Source organism: Camelus bactrianus, chromosome 17 (genome assembly GCF_048773025.1).
Source record: "Camelus bactrianus isolate YW-2024 breed Bactrian camel chromosome 17, ASM4877302v1, whole genome shotgun sequence".
Classification (NCBI taxonomy): Eukaryota; Metazoa; Chordata; class Mammalia; order Artiodactyla; family Camelidae; genus Camelus; species Camelus bactrianus.
This window is the reverse complement of record NC_133555.1, coordinates 20,552,562-20,570,856: the sequence shown is the minus strand read 5'-3', so window position 1 is coordinate 20,570,856 and position 18,295 is coordinate 20,552,562. Positions and strand designations below refer to the sequence as shown.

The 18,295-nt window shown below is 44.1% G+C and overlaps 1 long non-coding RNA gene across 1 annotated transcript in view; it reads right to left on the bottom strand.

The window, feature by feature from the left end:
- LOC141573706 (uncharacterized) overlaps positions 1–18,295 on the bottom strand; it is a 125,170-nt gene that overhangs the window by 70,549 nt on the left and 36,326 nt on the right. The gene's annotated exons all lie outside the window — the stretch shown is intronic.

Below are 18,295 nucleotides of genomic sequence, written 5' to 3'. Positions count from 1 at the left end.
CTACCTGATACACTAATATACCATTAATTGCCATATTTGCTATGTGTACCATCTCTGTCCCCCAACTAGACTGTGAGCCCCAAGAGCGTAGGGATTTTTATTTGATCTGTTCAGAGCCAGGTCCTGTGTCTAGAGTTCAATGTGAAATGAATAACATATAAAGCACCTGATGAAGTGGCACATGAGTTGATGTTGAACAAATGGGAACTATTGTAATGATCATGTTAAATATTTTTATGACTGAGCAACACAGTTTTCCTCAGTCTCTTCTGTTATTTTTCCTGCTGATATTGCCCCCAAAAAGGAAAAAAAGGCAAGCAACTCTCTTTCGGGTATAGGGTGGAAGATGAGGGCTGGCAATTATGTCAGATAACAAGCGTAATTCTTTTTCTTACCAAACTGACTTGGGACTGTGGGCATTACAGCTTTTCATTTTCTAGTTGGGGTCACCCCAGCAGCCTTTGGGGATGTAGCTGGGTTGAAATTTATGTGTGTCGGTGGAGCAAAGGGGTGTCCAGAAGGTAGACTTATGGTGGAGATAATATTCTTTTAAAACTACCATCATATTTGAAGTAATTCACTAGTTACTGGGTTATCTGTTGAATTCCTCTCTTCTCTACCAGGCTGGATGCTCCACAAAGGAAGGAACCACTCCAACTTTACTCACTGTTCTACCTGCTCTAACCATCACAGTGCCGGGGTTCAAATCTACTTGTTAGGGAACAAATCATGACCTTGTTCATCTTAAGAATGTAATTAAGCTTCCTGAACAGAGGGACTACGTCTTTCCACCAACATGGGGTGACCATGGCACTAGTGGAGCACATCGTATGTGTGCAATCACTCTCAGTTTTGTGCAGATTTTATTGAGCCATTACTCTGTGCTAGGCACTGTTCTAAGCACATGCTACATGCAGTCACTGTGGAGGAAGGGGCTATAAAAAGTCCTAGTTTATAGATGAGGAATCCAAAACACAGTAAGCCTCTCTTGGAATAGTATGACATACACTGGGCAAGTCACGCTCCGTCTGAATCTCTGTCCCTCACTTGTCATTTAAGTGGGTCAGGTTAGAGCAAGCTTCCCTTCTGTGTGTTCTAAGGAGAACTATACATCTGAGTTGTTCTAGAAGGAAAAGTAAGACTTTTGTGGTGAGCAGACTTGTGTGTCCTACCACATCCCTTTGGTCCATCTGAGCTCAGGGCAGCTGTGTGGAAAGTTCCATGCACGTTGCCAGAGTTCCGTGTCAAGTGTTTCTCTCGGTGTCTCTTTGCTTGGTTGCTTTGGAACTTTCCCTAAAGCACACAGATGCAACCCAGAAGTGCAGGGCACCTCACCTGCCAGGGACAAGCTTCAGCCAATGGGGAGCAGGAGCCCAGATAGCCTTCATCTTTACTGGGGCCACCGTGAGGCAAGTGTTCTCCAGCAATACTGAGTTCCACTGCTCACATCTGTAATTGGTTCATTAACGCATCTTGTGTTCTTTCCACCCTTTGTTTCCTGTTCCCCAGTCCCTCATTTTAATCATTGGAATCAACTCAGAAATCAGCTATACCTGAACCCAAGTCTTTATCTTTGCTTTTGGGAGAATTCAAACAAAGACGTATGGTCAAATAATACGAGAAAACACGGCACGCTACGGTCCACTGTCAGACATTCAAAATGCACATTAACGTATTCAAAGCTCTGAGAAGTCCTTCAGCAAAGTCACTGTTCCAGCTTTCTTTCCGTCGGGGATTCCCAAACTCATCTGCGCATGCAAAATTTTACTCTTAAGATCTTTAACATTTCCCAGAACGAGTGATCCACGGAATACACTTTGAGAAACGCTGCTTGTCAGCATCATCTCCAGGATCCTCGTCCTCACTTGTGTTCTTCAAGTTGTGGGGTGGACCCAGCCTTGGCTGCCAGTTCTTGGCCTGGAGCCAACAGCCAAACAGAACTCCCTGGATGAGAGATTGCTCTCAGGGTCAGGGAGCAGAACCTTCAGACAAGGCCTTTCCGGAAACTGTCTCTTCCCCTTTTCCTTATAACTGGGATGGTCAGTCTGCTGCTGGGGCCAGGAATGTTTGGCTGACTGGGCTGGGAATGCAACCGTGGGCATCCTGAGAAAACGCTCTATTTGCTGATGACGCAGGAACCCAGATGAGATGAACAGGAGATGGACGCCAATCAGCCTGCCTCCCCGCGTTCTCCCGCTAATGAGCAGCCATGGGAGAACGTAACTGGTGTGGGTCCAAGGGGGATAATTATCTCTGAAGGTGGTGCACAGAAAGGTCCTCGGGAGACCAGGCGGGTGCAGGATCCGGAAGATGTGTGTGGAAACTTGGGACGCAGTCTCCCAGTGGGGGCTGGTTGGTGGGAATGGAGAGGGCTGACCAGGAGCTAATCCATCTTCTTCTGCTGCTCAACGTCTTACATCTAACCAACAGCATTTGGGCTCTTGGATTACGGGGGATCAGGTTACAAGTATGTGAGAGACACGCTTGAAAATTTTCTCCTTTCGTTTAATAAAAATGATACCAACAAAAACAGGAACAATAATGGTAATATCAATTTCTGAATTCTCGGCTGAAGGATGCACACATACAGCTTTTTATCAGATCCTTTATGTTCTGTGATTAGTCTCTGTTCAGGTTTCTCAAGCTCAGCATTATTGATGCTCTGGGGCAGGATCATTCTTTGCTGTGGGGACTGTCCTGTGTGGATGTTCAGCAGCAGCCCTGGCCTCTATTCAGCGACAGCAGTACCCTTCTCTTCCCAAACCGTTCCATCCATGGTACTTTCAGACATCGCCAAATGTTCCTTGGGGTAGTAAAATCAGTCACAGATGGGAGCTACTGGTCTACGTTAAAGGGGCAGTGGGTGAAATGGATAAAGCACAGGTTTCCAGTTAGTCTGCCTTGGTCCAAATTCTGGTTCTACCATTTATTTAGCTTCGTGACTTTAGGTACATACTTTAACCTCTCTGTACCTCAGTTTTCTCTTCTGTACAGCAGAGGTAATAAAATTACCTATCTGATGGGGTTATGGTGAAGATTAAAGAGGTTAAGATGTGTATGTATATCAGTATTTATAAAGTGTTTAGCACAATCTGGTACATAGAAATCTCTCAAGAAATGGAAATCATCATCTTTTTTTCTTTTACTTTTTCTTCCCAGTCTGTAAACTCTTTGAGTGCAGAGACCAAGCCTTTTTATTTTTTAATTCATGATGTCCACCACAGGTATATAATAAAGACTGAAAGGAGGGAAGGGAGGAAGGAAAGAGAGGTAGCAGTTAGCAATGGAACCTCCGGTGTGAAGACAGGAGAGAGGAAGGTCGAGAACCTTTCCCAGTCAGCTGGAGCTCTCACAATTTTCGACCAGACCAGGGAAGACTCATACCAAACGCCAGTGGATGCATAAAGGCACAAATGTGGACTGACACATGCACAGGGACATGGGTGAAACTTCCTGGGGCTGGAGGTTGCCAGTGGGCTTGGAGCTAAGACATGTGACTGCCAGAAGAAGAGTAGGAACGTACTTTGTCTATTTGTGCTTCAAGAAGGACAGAAATATGACTGACTGCACATTATTTACTCCTGTATTCTAAATCTTGCGAAGTCCATTCACAGACTTGGGGTAGAACTCCCATAGAGAGGTTGAAACAGTACAGCTGAAGGGGCAAGTCTTCCACTTGCCACCCAGAACAGTGTCTCTTTTTAAGTACTAGGATGAGGGAAGAGCAGTGTCTGGCTGAACTTTCTGCAGCAATGGAAATGTTTGGTATCTGTGCTATCCAACATGGTAGACACTAGCCACGTGTAGTGATGGAGCACTTGAAATGTGGCTGGTGTGACTGAGAAAATGACATTTAATTAAGTTTAAATTTAAATAGCCACATGTGGCTAGTGCCTACCATACTGGACAGCCCAGGTCTAGAAGAAGCCACATGTGTCTAGACAGTCAGGCTCTCCTAGGACACCCTGAGAGATGGTGGGCTCACTGCTCTCAATGGAGAAGGATGTAGCATTAATTCCTATGACTCCCCACTCCTATCCACCTGCCAGACAGGCTGAACACAGTCCTACTCTGGCCCATTTTCCTCCCCTGGGCCATGAGCTCCCTGCTGTGAGGGGAGAGAAAGAGAGACACACAACAGCAACAGCGATGCCCACGACTACATTGCTACTACTCCGGCAGTCATTACAACATTCACAGAGCATTCAGCACTTTCCTAAGCAGGTCACACAGACCATCTCTTCGGGTAGGTTTACCAATAATCCCTGTTTTATAGATGCAGAAACTAAAGTACGGAGAAGTCACCCATCATCAACCAACCAGTGCACCGTGGAGCTGGGTTACTAAGTGGCTGTAAGCATAGACTTTGGGATTAAGCAAACAGTGTGAGACTGATTCAGAATCTCTTTGGGGAAGGGGTCTATAAGAAAGCATTCATGCTGGCTCCTCTGCAAAGAAGGCCTGGGGTTGAGGTTGGACGTGGAGGAGATTTTTTTTTTTCCTTTCTCTGGTTGTTGGCCTTTTAATTTTTCTTACTCTTTTGTATTAAAGGAGTCAAATTATTTTGGGATGGAAAGAGGAGTCACTTAGTGCATGAGTGGAAGAGGGGGTAAAACTCAGTGCTGCTGATCATTTTTCTAGGTTTGCATTTTCCTCCTTCTGAAGATGGGGCTCAAAGGGGACCCCACTTATGCCAGAAGTTTCCTGGGGGCTGTCAACCTTGGAATCAGGGTGACAAGCAATCTTGGTTTGCGCAGGACTGAAGGGTTTCCTGGGACACAGGACTTTCAGTGCTCACTGGGTAAGTCCCAGGCAGACCGGGAAAATTTGACAGCCCTACTCAGAAGAGGGGAAAAGATGAGCCTTTTTGGCGACTATGCGTACAGCTCCAGCAGGGAAAAAACAGCTCCCCGGCAGGCGCTATTCAGGTGGATGAGAGGGTTGCCAAAACAAGGATATGACTTATCTCCCCGGGGGTGGCTTGTTTTAAACTTAGAGGTTCAAGGACAGGGTGTCCCAAAGAAACACTACCAGTTCCAGGAAGGGCTGCATTATGATTTCCACGAGCTCTAGGCATTTCTGCTTCTGCAGGCCCCCTCCTCCTTAAAAAATATATATATATTAAAGATTACCCTTAAGGCTGCATTTGTATAAAGAGAATCCAGGCTGGATTCATCATCACACATCCACTCTTATTACATTTTTTTTCCTACTGATTTTAAGAGAAATGAAAACTAAACCACTTTCAGGAGCCCTCAAAAAAAAAAAAAAATCACGGCCCTTAGGCATTGTGTCTACTGTGTCTGATGGGCAGGTCGGCCCTGGTTCCAAGGCTTGAAAGGGAAGGAAGTTTGGAAGCACCTCGGTCAGGGATGCCTAATGTGGATGAACCTGGGTGGGAAAACCTGTGTATTCATTTCCCACCCGCTCTGACTGCAATGTACCATTTCCTCTTGCTAGGACATAGGCAGTAAACCACACCCACACGGCAGTGCCTGCTACTCTGCCACCGGGAGATGTGGCAGGTCTTTTCAGATCCTATCACAGTTGTGGCGGGGCACTGAAGTAGCATTTCCCTCATCACATCTTCAAAATTTTGGTGGTCGTGAGACTGGCTGCTTGATCATGTTACTCACTGTGTCACTAAAGAAGCTCACGTAGGATTTTGTCACAACTTTTAAATGTAAACACTGTGTCTTCATAAAATCTTTTATCATCCAACGTACTTTGTTTTATGTGTTGCAAAACCTTATTCTGAGAAGGGGTGGGCAGCCTTCGGCAGACTGCCAAAAGGTCCACGTCAAAGGAAATGTGGGGGACTCAACGTGTTCTCAAGTTCACAAATCTGGCCCTTTCCTGAGTTTCATCCCTCCAGCGAGGAAACTCTTACTCAGCTTTGCCCACGTGGCAGAGAAGTCCAGGACAGGGTTAAAGGCTGGCTGGTAGAGGGGAGACTCACACCCCAGGTGTGCAGCCTAATAAGGTGTTAATTGGGAGCCAGCTGAGCTGGGAGAGGAAGCCCAGGCAGGTTGCACTGGGCGCTTCTTTTCTTGGGCTTTGATTGCTGACAGAACACCATCAGCCCCACCTCCCGGATGCAAACAGGCTGGGTGCCTCCCTTGGCCATACTTCTTTTGCAGAAAATTCCACTGCCAGTAGTCCTGGGGTAGACTCTGAATTTCAGTTTAACGTACCTCATTGATTGATTTGTTGTAAAACTTCATCAAGGACTTCCTGTGCGCCTCGCCATTTGCCAAGTGCTTTACGTGATGATCTCATCCAGCCTCAAGACAGCTCCTTGGGGAAGGTCCTCTTATTAGTTCTATTTTTATATATGAGGCCATAGAGGGAGGCTCAAAAGAGCAAGTGACTTGCCTAAATCCACATAGGCAGCAAGTGGTGGGTGGGGATCTGAACTCAGTCTGACTCTTGTGAAAGTCTCTTCCCTTTGAATTTTTGGGTTATTTGGTTTTTTGTTTTCACTCGATAGGACTTTCTCAGTTTTAAGGATACAGCACACCTTAGCCACATCGGCTGATAAGCAGTGAGCAGAGGCAGCCTGTGAACCAGAGGCCCAAGACAGTGTCAATAATGTGACCCCACAAACACAGTGGGGGCTTTCTTTGAATTCCAAGCCCCCCAGAGTGGAGGACAACCTGTGTCACCCCCAAACCTTACTGCCCTATAATAATCACAGAGGCTGATACTAGAGATGCTGTGTGTGTGTGTGTATACTACTTATACATATACATATATACCACTTCTTTATCCGGTTATATGTCTTGGCTATTGTAAATAATAGTGCTGCTATGAACATTAGAGTGCGTGTATCTTTTCAAATTAGAGTTCCCTCCAGATATATGCCCATTAGTGGGATTGCTGAATCACATGGGAAGTCTATTTTTAGTTCTTTAAGGAATCTCTATACTGTTTTCCATAGTGGCTGTACCAAACTACATTCCCACCAACAGTGTAGGAGGGGTTCCTTTTAAGAAAGTAGATCTTAAAAGTCCTTAAGAAGAAACAATCCTGTAACTACGCATAGTGGTGGGTGTTAATTAGACTTACTGCAGTGATTATTTTGTAATACCTACAAATAGTGAATCATTATGTTGGACACTTGAAACTAATATAATGTTGTATGTCATTATACCTCAATTAAAAAAAAAAAAAAAGTCCAGGGAAAAATGTTCTCTCTGTTCCCTAGAATGGCCTAGTCAAGTTCAAGTCTTGCGCTGCTGGAACTTCTAAAGAAGTGGCTGGTTTTTCTCTGGGACACTGGAGGTTGGATGGGTTCACCGTCAGAGTTGCCCTATCCTGAGTCTGGGGTCAGCTTTCCTCTGCCCTACCTTCAATCACCCAGAAACGTCAATGCTCAGATGTAATTTCTCCTCAAGGCACCTACCCTTTGTCACCATCTGTTTATATCCCAAAGAAAGACTTGATGTTGCAAAACACTGAAATTTAGACTAAGTGGAGTAAGGAACAATCCATTCCTTGTTTTAAATCAAGTTGTCATAATCCAAAGGCAAGTTCCAACTTTAATAACAAACACCCAATGTTATGACATTTTACCTTTTCCAACTATTTATGTAGGCACAAATATTGTGTTTAAATTTTAAACTATACAGTTAACATAAAACAGTCCACTCACTTACATAGAGTAAAAATAAAGCGAGTTATGCCAACTTTGTTTCCCTTTTAGGCCTCATTCTTTAAATAGATCATTCATTCAACATGCAAGGCGCTCAATGTCAGACACTGAGTTTGGCGTGGCACACCCTAAAATGAACCAGAAACCGTCCTTGTGCTCTGAGCCCCAGAGGGAAACAGCCAGAAAAACCTGGGAGCCACTTTTACACTGACCTACGCTCTTCCATCTCTAACATCTTGAAAGAGAGCTCTCAGGAATGATGGGCTTTCCCTCTTCCTTCTCCACCAAGCCCTGTTCCTTCAAATCAAACTGTAACCAGGTCTAGACACTGTACCTTTAGAATACAATTTTTTAGCAGCTTCAGGAACTTCGGCTGTGAATCGCACAAATGGAAGTGGTGGAGACGACAGTATTTCACCCAAAGAAAGACAGCATGTGTGATGCTCAGGGCTTGGCATCCTAACTCTCCATCCCACACTCAGATGGCAATTGGATTTTAACAAGGAGTGGGGTTTGTGGTTTGGGAAATACGGCATTTTTACTGCCTTGGGTCATATTTGAAATATTTGCAGGCGTTTAAAATAGCGTAATGTTATTTTTTCCCTTGTCTTCAAAACAAACCCAGTAAGCTTTTATAAGTCATAATAACAAGCATAAAATTGGGACATTGGAAAACTCATGGGCAGAGATTCAGAAAATCCATTTTCCCCCAGGAGGAGTGTTTAGATTTGGGTGTGGAGGATCATGGGGGTCCTTCTAGGGGGCCCACCTGACCTTGAATGACTTTGGGATCCTGAAGAAAGGGGGAAGGGCTCCAGGGGCAAAAGAACCAGGATTCCACCCCCCCCGCCCCCGCCAGCAACTATTCTTCAGCGCAATGATAGAAATATGTACAGGGGCTTTGGGATTTTCTTCCTAGCCAGTTTTACTCTGGAAATTTCTTTGAAAGAAAAAATAAAAATAATCCAGAGACTTATATTTATTTAAGTGACCAATTCCCAAAACCCACTGCCCCAGAATTCTGTCCCGCGAGCCTCGCTGTCTGGGGCCTTTTCCTGCCAAAGGGCTGCAGGTGGGGACAAACACTAAAATGACCATGTGAACTGGCCTTGGATGCAATGGTACCCAGCCTTCTGTCTGTTCAAAAATTATTGTTAGAAAAATGAAGGGTAATCAGTCATTGCCCAGAAGGAAATATGTAAGTTCATATATGTGTATCTATTAATAATAGCAAAGGTATAGTAATCTGATAAACATAGAATTTAATATTTCTTGAGCATTTAGTAGGTTATACCTCCAATTAATCCACATAACACTTTTATGAAATGTGTGCTATTATGATCCCAGTTTTACTGATGGAGAAATCAGGAAGGTGAAGTAACTTGCCCAAGGTCACACAGCCGGGAGGCAGCAAAGCTGGGAGTTGGATTTAGGCAGCTGGATGCAGGGCAGGAGTTTATATTGCCTTTACTCACCCTGGACTTGTTTGTCAACCCCAAATTTCATAAATCCGTATCTCGGGTATCAGAAATTCTAAACACCTGATGGCAAAGGAAAGTGTTCAATGGGTTCCCCTTTGATGTTTGGTATTAAAAAAAAAAGATAAGTCTAATTCTCAGATGTGGAATATATAAAGAAGAGAAAATAAATGAAGAATGAATGGAACCAAGTTTTTCCTATCTCAACTCTACTGTATTCTTTCTGCAAAGAACAACAGAAGAAAGAGAAGGGGGGGAAAGCCCTTTATATGTCCCTACTTTTTGAGATAATCTTTTCAAACTTTTAAATTCTAGATCTGAGGAATCGAAGAAGCAGCAGCAACACAAAAATGTTTTCGAGGCCGGGTAGAGAGCAGATCCCAGCAGCTGTGGACCGCTCAGGGCAGGCGGAGGGCGGCTGGGCGGGAGTGTGGGAGAATCCTCTTTGGAAGAAGGACACGGGAATGCTCTCAGCATCCTGGGATAAAAGACTTGAGAAGAAAGGGGCCTCTCAATGAATGGTGCTCAAAATGGGCTGGAAAACAGGGGAAACGGGCCCTTGCAATGAAAAGCAGAGAAAGTGCCTTTTTTGTTGCTTCCCTCACCATGAAGTGCGGCTGCCCCCTCCCACTAACTTCCTCCCTGACCCCTTCCCCAGCCCATCTCACGGGGCTCAGAAAAAAGGCTTCTTGTTATGCTCCCATCTGCCTGCTGCTCATCCACATTCTTTTATCTCTGCCCAGGGCCTGGCAGTCGGGCCGGGGCTTCAGCTGCCAGAAATGTTGGATCTCACATCGAATCTTCCCAAGATGGGCATCTGAGAAACGTCAGTTTACAACAAAACTGCCTTCTCTAGCAAATACCAGAAAGCTTTCTTTGCCTGGCAAGGTCGGGAAATAATTCTCTTTTCAACTTCGGGCCAATACAAACTCTAGTCCCTGTTGGGGATGATTGATCTGACTTAAAGGGACAGAAGCCACTTTGGTTTTACACTTGGAAAAAAAAAGATTTAATTTTAAAACTGACTTAAAGATGGAAAATTAGTAATGTTTCCTTTTTATTTTTAAAATTTTCTTTTTTTGAGGGGGGAGGAGGTAATTAGGTTTATTTATTTATTTTTATTTTTAATTTTCTTTTTTTAAAATGGGGGATACTTGGGATTGAACCCTGGACCTCATGCACGCTAAGCACGCACTCTACCACTGAGCTATTACCTTCCTGCAATGTTGCCTTTTTATAGTGCTTGGTATAATAAGGAATATTGTACTGTAAGAAATTCTTAAGAACAGGGTTTGTGAATATGGTTAGAGAGAGCAATTTGAAGGGAACTTAAAAAATCACCAATAGATAACAGCTCTTGTGGTGGGTAAGTAAAAGACAATGGGTTGGGGATTAACAGATACACACTACTATATATAAAACAGACAAATAACAAAGACCTACTGTATAGCACAGCAAACTACATTCAATTACTTGTAATAACATATAATGGAAAAGAATCTGAAAATAAAATATATATGTACATATATGTAAAACTGAATCACTGCTGTACACTGGAAACTAACACTGTAAATCAACTACCCTTCAATAAAAATTAAAAAAAAAAAAATCTCTAAAAAAAAGATTATGAGGGTGGGGATGGAGCTAAGAGCATAACGGAGTGAAAGAAGAATCTCTTCAAGAAATCTCACCGATCTTTAGAACGTTCTGGAACACAGGGAGGAAAGCATTCTCCGAGACAGCCGATGGGGCCCTCACACTAAGTAGTGTTAGACAGCACAGAAGAAATTGGGAGAAAGTCTGATTTTTTTTTTTTAACTCTGCAGGAAATCTCTGCTCAAAATGATCATTTCAAGCATTGGTACATTTATCCTAAAGACTGGATCCTGGCTGTCTTGCAGAGGGAAATTCAGGCGTAGTGATGGACAGAGCTGTAAGGGTGTCCACACTGAAGGCTGCCAGTTCCTCAGTTCCAGGTCTGAAGACAGAGGAAGGCATCCAAGGGCAGTAAAGGACCTGGTCCCACTGGAAAGCCCTGTTTGCTTCGTGCCCACTCTTCTGTGGCTGTCCTTTGTTGGCTAGATTTTTATCTGGGGGTGGGTGTGGGAGGGTCAGAAGAAGAGGGGAGTTAGGAGATGGGGGTGGGAGGTTGGGGGGTGGTAAGTAGACAACAAAACCAATGCAGTGGTTGGGTGAGGCCATTCTAACTGCAAACTTAAGGTGATGGGTTTGAAGTTTAGCACAAAGATTGTTAGGTTTTGAAGCCCCTGACAGCCCTCTGCCCACCCCCATTTTTTTCTCTCCCTTTGTGAAGAATAAAGCACATACCCTTAGGTCAGCTTATTTTTCCTTTTAGCATTAGCTCTAATTCCTGAAGCCAGCGGTCTTTTAGAGGTCTTTCTAAAATAAAAATGAGACCCCAACACTCTGGCTAAAACTTCTGCAAAGGATTGGCCATCATCCTCGGGATATGGTGCAATTTTCACCATGACTCAGACACAGAGGGACCATTTAAGTTATCATCCAAACAAGGACATTTCCAAAAGTGAAAGGGAGTGTGGTGGAAATGATGCCCGGGCAACAGATAAACGCAGAGGCTGTCCCAAGCAAATCAAGACGGGGAGTCATAAATCCTGGGCCATCTGGCCCCTGCCTGCCTACCTTCTTGGCCTCTTCTCATCTCCCTCAACCCTCTGCTCGACTGTCTGCTCCATCTGGGCTGGATTCCTTCTGTTCCATGTGCCTTGTCTCCCTTCAGGGCTCTGACCCACCCTGCCTGGCACACACTTCCTTATCCATCTCACCTGGCTAATGTCTGTTCATCTTTCCCTGAGAGTCCTGCTCTGCCCATGGAGGGTAGCTCTCCGCAGCTAACATGACTCTTACTGGACCTGTTGTTTTATGTCCCATAGACCAGGGGTGATAGTCAAAATCTACAATCATTGCTGGGTAATGAATCAATGAACAAATGGATGCAAGAATGAATAATAATCTCCCCCTGTCTTAGTCAGCTAGGGATGCTGTAACAAAATAGCATATTGGGTGGCTTAAATAACAGAAATTAATTTTCTCACAGTTCTGGAGGCTAGAAGTCCAAGATCAGGGAGCCAGGATGGTTGTGTTCTGGTGAGAGCCCTCTTCCTGGCTTGCAGAGACAGCTGCCTTCTTGCTGCAGCAAGAATTGAGTTCTCTGGTCTCTTCTTATAAGGGCACTAATCCCATCATGGGGGCTCTACCCTTACCATCTCATCACAGCCTAGTGCCCTTCCAAGGGCCTTCTCTCTGAATACCCTTAGGGCTTCAACATTTTGAGGGGGACACAATTCAGTCCATAGCACACTTTCTTTCTCTATATAAATTAAACTATGCATTGAACAAATCTGCTTACTGCGTGATACGTTGCAGTGTAAATTGCTACAACAATTTCCAAGTTACTTATTAAAACCTATTTTGAAATAATTATCGTTCATAGGAAGCAGCAAAAATAACAGAGGAGCCCTATACACCTTTCACAGAATTTCCTCCAATGGTAACATTTTACAAAACTCCAGTACAAAAAAACCAAAGCTAGGATGCTGGTAGTGCTGCAATCTGCAGACCTAATTCAGACCTCACCAGTGGAGAATGTAGTATCAACGGAATCAAATAGTGTGTAACCTATTTTAAAATCACATAGCAGGTGACCTGAATTTTACAAAGAGTTGGCATGATGTTTTCTTAGATGTTGCTGCCACTAGCTAAGTGTGTCCCGTCTGGGTCATGACTGGACATAGGAATCTGTATTGACATCTTCAACAACTTCCTCATTAAATCAGTTGTGGTGCGGCACCCGGTACAGTCTGTTGCGGGGAGGGGTGCTACCTGCACATTCAGGTGGAGATGTATGTGGACACCAGAGCTTCCCATGTGGTCAGGAGAACCTCTGACAACAGCGACACCTCCGAAGTCCACTGTGTTGCTATATGCTCCCCGTCCCCAGAGACAGAGGCCGTCCTGGATAAGTAGGTGGGAGCTGTCCTGTTTAGGCCCTGGATATTCCGGATTACAGAAAAATAAAACTTATACCATTCACCAGTCAGTACGGAAATACTTCAACATTTTAACAATCTTCTCTTGTACTGGTATGTACTTATTAAGTGTCACCTTTTCAATGTCCTGTACCGAGCCTGTCCCCTAATCTCCCAGAAGTCAGGTGCCTCCTTGCACATGTCACATCCCCAGCACCAGGCTCCGGGTCGGCACAGAGTAGGCACACAAGAGTATCTGTGATGAGTAAGTGGGAATCTGTTTCGTGGAGAGCTTGCTGAATCGACACCGATTTCTCTTAAGAAGAGACTATTCATTTCTTTCCCAAAAGATGCTTTCCCCTCAAATTCCACTGGAATTTTTTTTTTTTTTTTTAAATCAAGAAAGAGGGGAATGTGCCAGCAACTGCTAGTCTAAATGGCCTAGTTATGGTGCTCACAATGCCTCCTGCCCTCCTGATTGTTTTGAAATAAGCACAGGAAATTACGTAAATTGGTAATAAGAGTCCAGCAGTTGGGATCAGGGAGGTATGCATATTTGCTTTTCCAATTTTCTGCTCCCCTACCAAGCGAACACATGGAGCTTTGACCTCCCATATGTTTTTAATGCGTGTCAGAGATAAACGTTCCAACAAGTTGGAAGCAACAGGTTGAGGGCTCCCCCTTCCCCACTTCCTCTATCTAAAGCTGCCTCAAGCAGCCTGGGGACCGGAGGGAGAGACAGCACAACCTTCTGCCTTGGAAAGTTCTGGACTCCTATCCTCTTGAGTTGATTGTTCTGGAAGTCTTCCCTGACTCGCAGGGTTGGATGAGTGGACCCTTGCCCCCAGCACCCTGTGTTGACCTCGCGGGGCACTGGCTATGCTGTCTTAGAAATCACTGTTTTCTGGTCTGTCACACACATCAGACTGTAAACCCAAGGGAGACCAGGGCCGTCCTGACCTTGTCCCCAGCATCTGGCTTCTAATCTGATCCAGGGTAGAAGCTCAGTAAGTATCTGTTCGATGAATGAATGAACGATGAGAAAGAAACCAAGGGCATTAATCAGAGCTTTAGGACAGTCAGTCACCTGGACTTCTGGCCCTCATGGGTTCCAATTCTTATTTCAAGAATCTGCAGAGATTACTGTCGCTGATCCTGTAATTCAGTGGTTCTCAGCTGGGAGTGTGCATTAGAGTCACCTGGAGGGTTTGTTCCAGTGCAGATTGATGGGCCCTATTCCCAGAGCTTCTGATTCAGTTTGTCAGGGGTGGGCTTTGAGATCTGCATTTGTAACCCATTTCCAGGTGACACTGGTGTTGCCGCTCTGTGACCCCAGTCTGAGAACCGCTGCCATAATACACAGAGAAACTGTGCTGTCACTGCATTTCTTTTAACAACTAGATTTACATTGCAGGATTTAAAAAAAAATGGCAGCATTACTACTTACAACGTAAAATCAGCATTATTCAAGTGTGATTTAAATAACTTACGAATGTGTATCTTTGATCCTGTGGTAGACAGACAGGTGGGCTTTCCAACAATGCCGATTCCATATGGAAAAGGCATGTAGAAAAAGGAGCATGGACTTTGGAGCCAGCGGGCCCTGACTTTGAATCTCACTTCACTGCTGACTGGCAAAGAGACCTCAAGCAAGTTACATGCTGTTTCAGGGTCTCAGAATAGCCGTCCATAAGGTAGGGACAGTAAAAGACTCTTTCCAAAGTTGCTAGAAAAGTAAAGACCAGAAAGTATTCCTTCCTAGCCTAAGATTAACTAGCTTATGAGACTAATAATAGTGAATTTGTACAAGCAAGGGATACTGTGCTTTTTGAAGCTGTTCAGCTCCTGAGTTTTAGGTAATGAGGATTTTATCAGAAAATTTCTCTCAATTCATTTGGTCATTGAACTTAGTAAGAGTTTAGATAAAGAAGGATATTTGTACAAGTAGAAAGGCTGTTTTATCTTACAGAGTAGATATTCAAAAAACGGCAGCTGTACAGGCAGACCTCAGAGATATTGTGGATTTGGTTCCAGACCACCGCAATAAAATGAACATCACGATAAAGCAGTCACAGATTTTTTGGTTTCCCAATGCATATGAAAGTTGTATTTACACTATCCTGCACTCTACTAAGTGTGCAATAGCTGTATGTCTAAAAAATGCAGGTACCTTAATTAAAAAGTACTTTATTGCTAAAAAATGCTAACCATCCTCCGAACCTTCAGTGAGTCACTAATAATAACATCAAAGATCACAGAACACCATAACCACCATAACAAATACAATAATGATAAAGTTTGAAATACGGCAAGAATCAAAACGTGAAACCAAGACCGGGAATTAGCAAATGCTGTTGGAAAAACTGTGCCAAGAGACTTGCTCAATATGGTGTTGCCATAAACCTTGAATTTGTAAAAAACGCAGTCACTGCGAAGTGCAATGAAGCAAAGTGCAATGAAACGACATGGTTCTGTTACAGAGAACTGAATGCAAGAGAATGAGGTACGCACAAGGAAGGTGGGTAAATCATGTGGGGGAGGGCTTCATCATCTGAGCATTCATTACTTGAGAACCTGCAGGGAGCAAGTTGTGAAGGGAAGCCGAGATCGCAGTAAGATGGAAAATTTCCACCAATGACACAACGATTTTGAAGTTAGTTCCTACTCAAATCTTTCCTTGCTTCGCATCTACTTCGCTCATCAGGTCGCGGTCTCGGTATGTTTCCCTCTCTTGCTGTCCTCTGGGTGCCCACCCAGCAAACAGGCAAACACAGTGAGAATCTACTGGAGACTGAACAGCCAATCTCACAACTAGCACAAGATTTCACAAAGTTGATGAAAAGACGTTAGAGAACTGGTCAAGATATCTAGAAATCGGGATCTGGCAGAGCTAGACAAATTTATACCCCAAGAAGAGAAAATCCGGAAGCACAATGTCTTAATGTTTTCCAAAGATAAGTATTTGGCTATCAGGGATCGGGAGAGACCTTGAGAAAATGAAGAGGCCCTCAATTAGTTTTACACAATGGACATTTTTTTGGATAAAACTGAAGTCAAACAGGAAGGGATGATTTATATTATGTTGGCATATATCTTACCAGAAATATTATGTTTAAAAAAACCCACACGATTCTTGCCTTTTCTAAGACTCAGTACACATTACAATTATGACCTAAGTCAAGGGTCCACAAACTGGAGCTCAAGGGCTAAGTCTGGCCCACCACTTGCTTTTGTAAATAAATACTGGAACACAAAAATGCCCATTTGTTTACTTACTGCCCATGGCGGCTTGTACACATGACATGCTTATACACAGTCGAAGCCTTGGGTAGCTACAGCACACATCTCTTTGCCCACAAAGCCAAAAAATACTTACTATCTGACCCTTTACAGAAAAAATTTGCTGACTCTTGATTGAACTTTTTTTAAAGTAAACTTTCCTTCTTTATTTTTACTTTTATTTTTTTAAATATATTTTTTTCTAATAAAAATGGTTTCCCTACATTCTTTGTGCTCGCATTTTGATTTCTGTTTTTGGTTGATTTTATTCTAGGTGAGGCCGGTGCCCCTTCCCCTCCCCAAATTATCCTTGGCTGATGAGGACTCTCTGTAATTCAGGACAAAACATGACTGCCCATAAAGACAATTAATTTCTGGTTTCCTAATTTAAGAGTGCAGGGAAACCAATATGAAAAGAAATATATCTATGTATATGTATGACTAAAACAATACACTGTATACCAGAAATTGACAGAACAATGTAAACTGACTATACTTCAAAAAAAAAAAAAAAAAAGAAAGAAAGAAAGAAACAGGGGATGGGATATTTCTTTCTCAAGAGATTAGCAAATAAATAGTTTTGGGGAAAAAAAAACAACCCAGGGAACCAGACTGACAGGGTTTGAGTCGCAGGACTCTTCTGCGTAGCTATGAGTGTGAGCGAGCTTTGTACCCTCTGGGTCTCAGGCTCCTTCTCTGTCAAATGGGGATAACAGCATTAACCTGGCCCAGTCAGGGAACTGAAACGAGATCACAGAGGTCAGGTTCTGACCCCGTCGCTGGCTGGCACACAGTATACACACACAGTAGTAGTTCTTGTGATTTCCATTTGCCTAATTTCTCCTTGGTTTGGAACGGCAGTTTACACAGCCTGGATTCGGAGCTCTAACTTTCTGCAGCCATTTTCTGAGCTGCCTGTGTAAGTAAGGCATTCCTCTGGCACTCTGGTTTATGAAGCCCTACTAGGAGTGGAGGCAAGTCCTTGACCTGCTCTGTTTGCAAGAGTGAGGGAGGAGTTAAGAATTCACCTTCACTTTTACAGTTGTTTCCTGCAGGCAGCTGATGTCACTGACATCCACAGCACCCGCGAGGAGACGTCTCACAACACAACAATCCATCTCCGGCAGGGAGGGTCAGCCCAACACAGCTTGTATATAAATACTCCCAGATGCTCTGACTTCGAGAGGGGCAGCGTTCGTCACCAGGAAAAGTGGACAAACCATGACAGCGGTACGGCAGGCAGTGATGGTAATGAGGGCGGTAATCGGCAGGCCAGGAGAGAGCAAGATGATTTCCCAACTAGATCACGGGTGAGGAACAATACCGGCTTTAACCCCCCAGACCTTGTCCTCACTTGCAACACACCCAGGAACGATCCTCATTAAGCTCCCCTGGTGGGCAGCTTCTAACTCAGTGCCCAGTGATCCCACCTCTGTGTATTGATGCCTTTGTGTGATCCCTTGCCCCAGAGAGTGGCCTGGACCTAGCGACTCACTTCTAACCCACAAAAGTGGCAACGGTGATGGGACATCACTTCCACGATGAGGTTACAAATGTGTCTAACACCCATCTTGCTAGCAGACTGCCTTCTAAACTCGCTCATTTTCATGAAACAAGCTGCCATCAGGAGAGACCCACATGTCAAGCAACTGAAGCCCAACAACCCCAATGAACTGAATCCTGCCAACAACCATGGAAGCGAGTGTGGAAGTCAATCAGTTACCAGTTGAACCTTCAGATGAAGTCCCAATCCTGCCTGATATGTTGATTCTAGTTTGCGAGCGACCTTGAAGCAGAAGATCCAATTAACGCACGCCCAGGTTCCTGAGCCACTCCAACTGTGCGATAATAAACGTGGGTTGTTTTAACCCTACGTT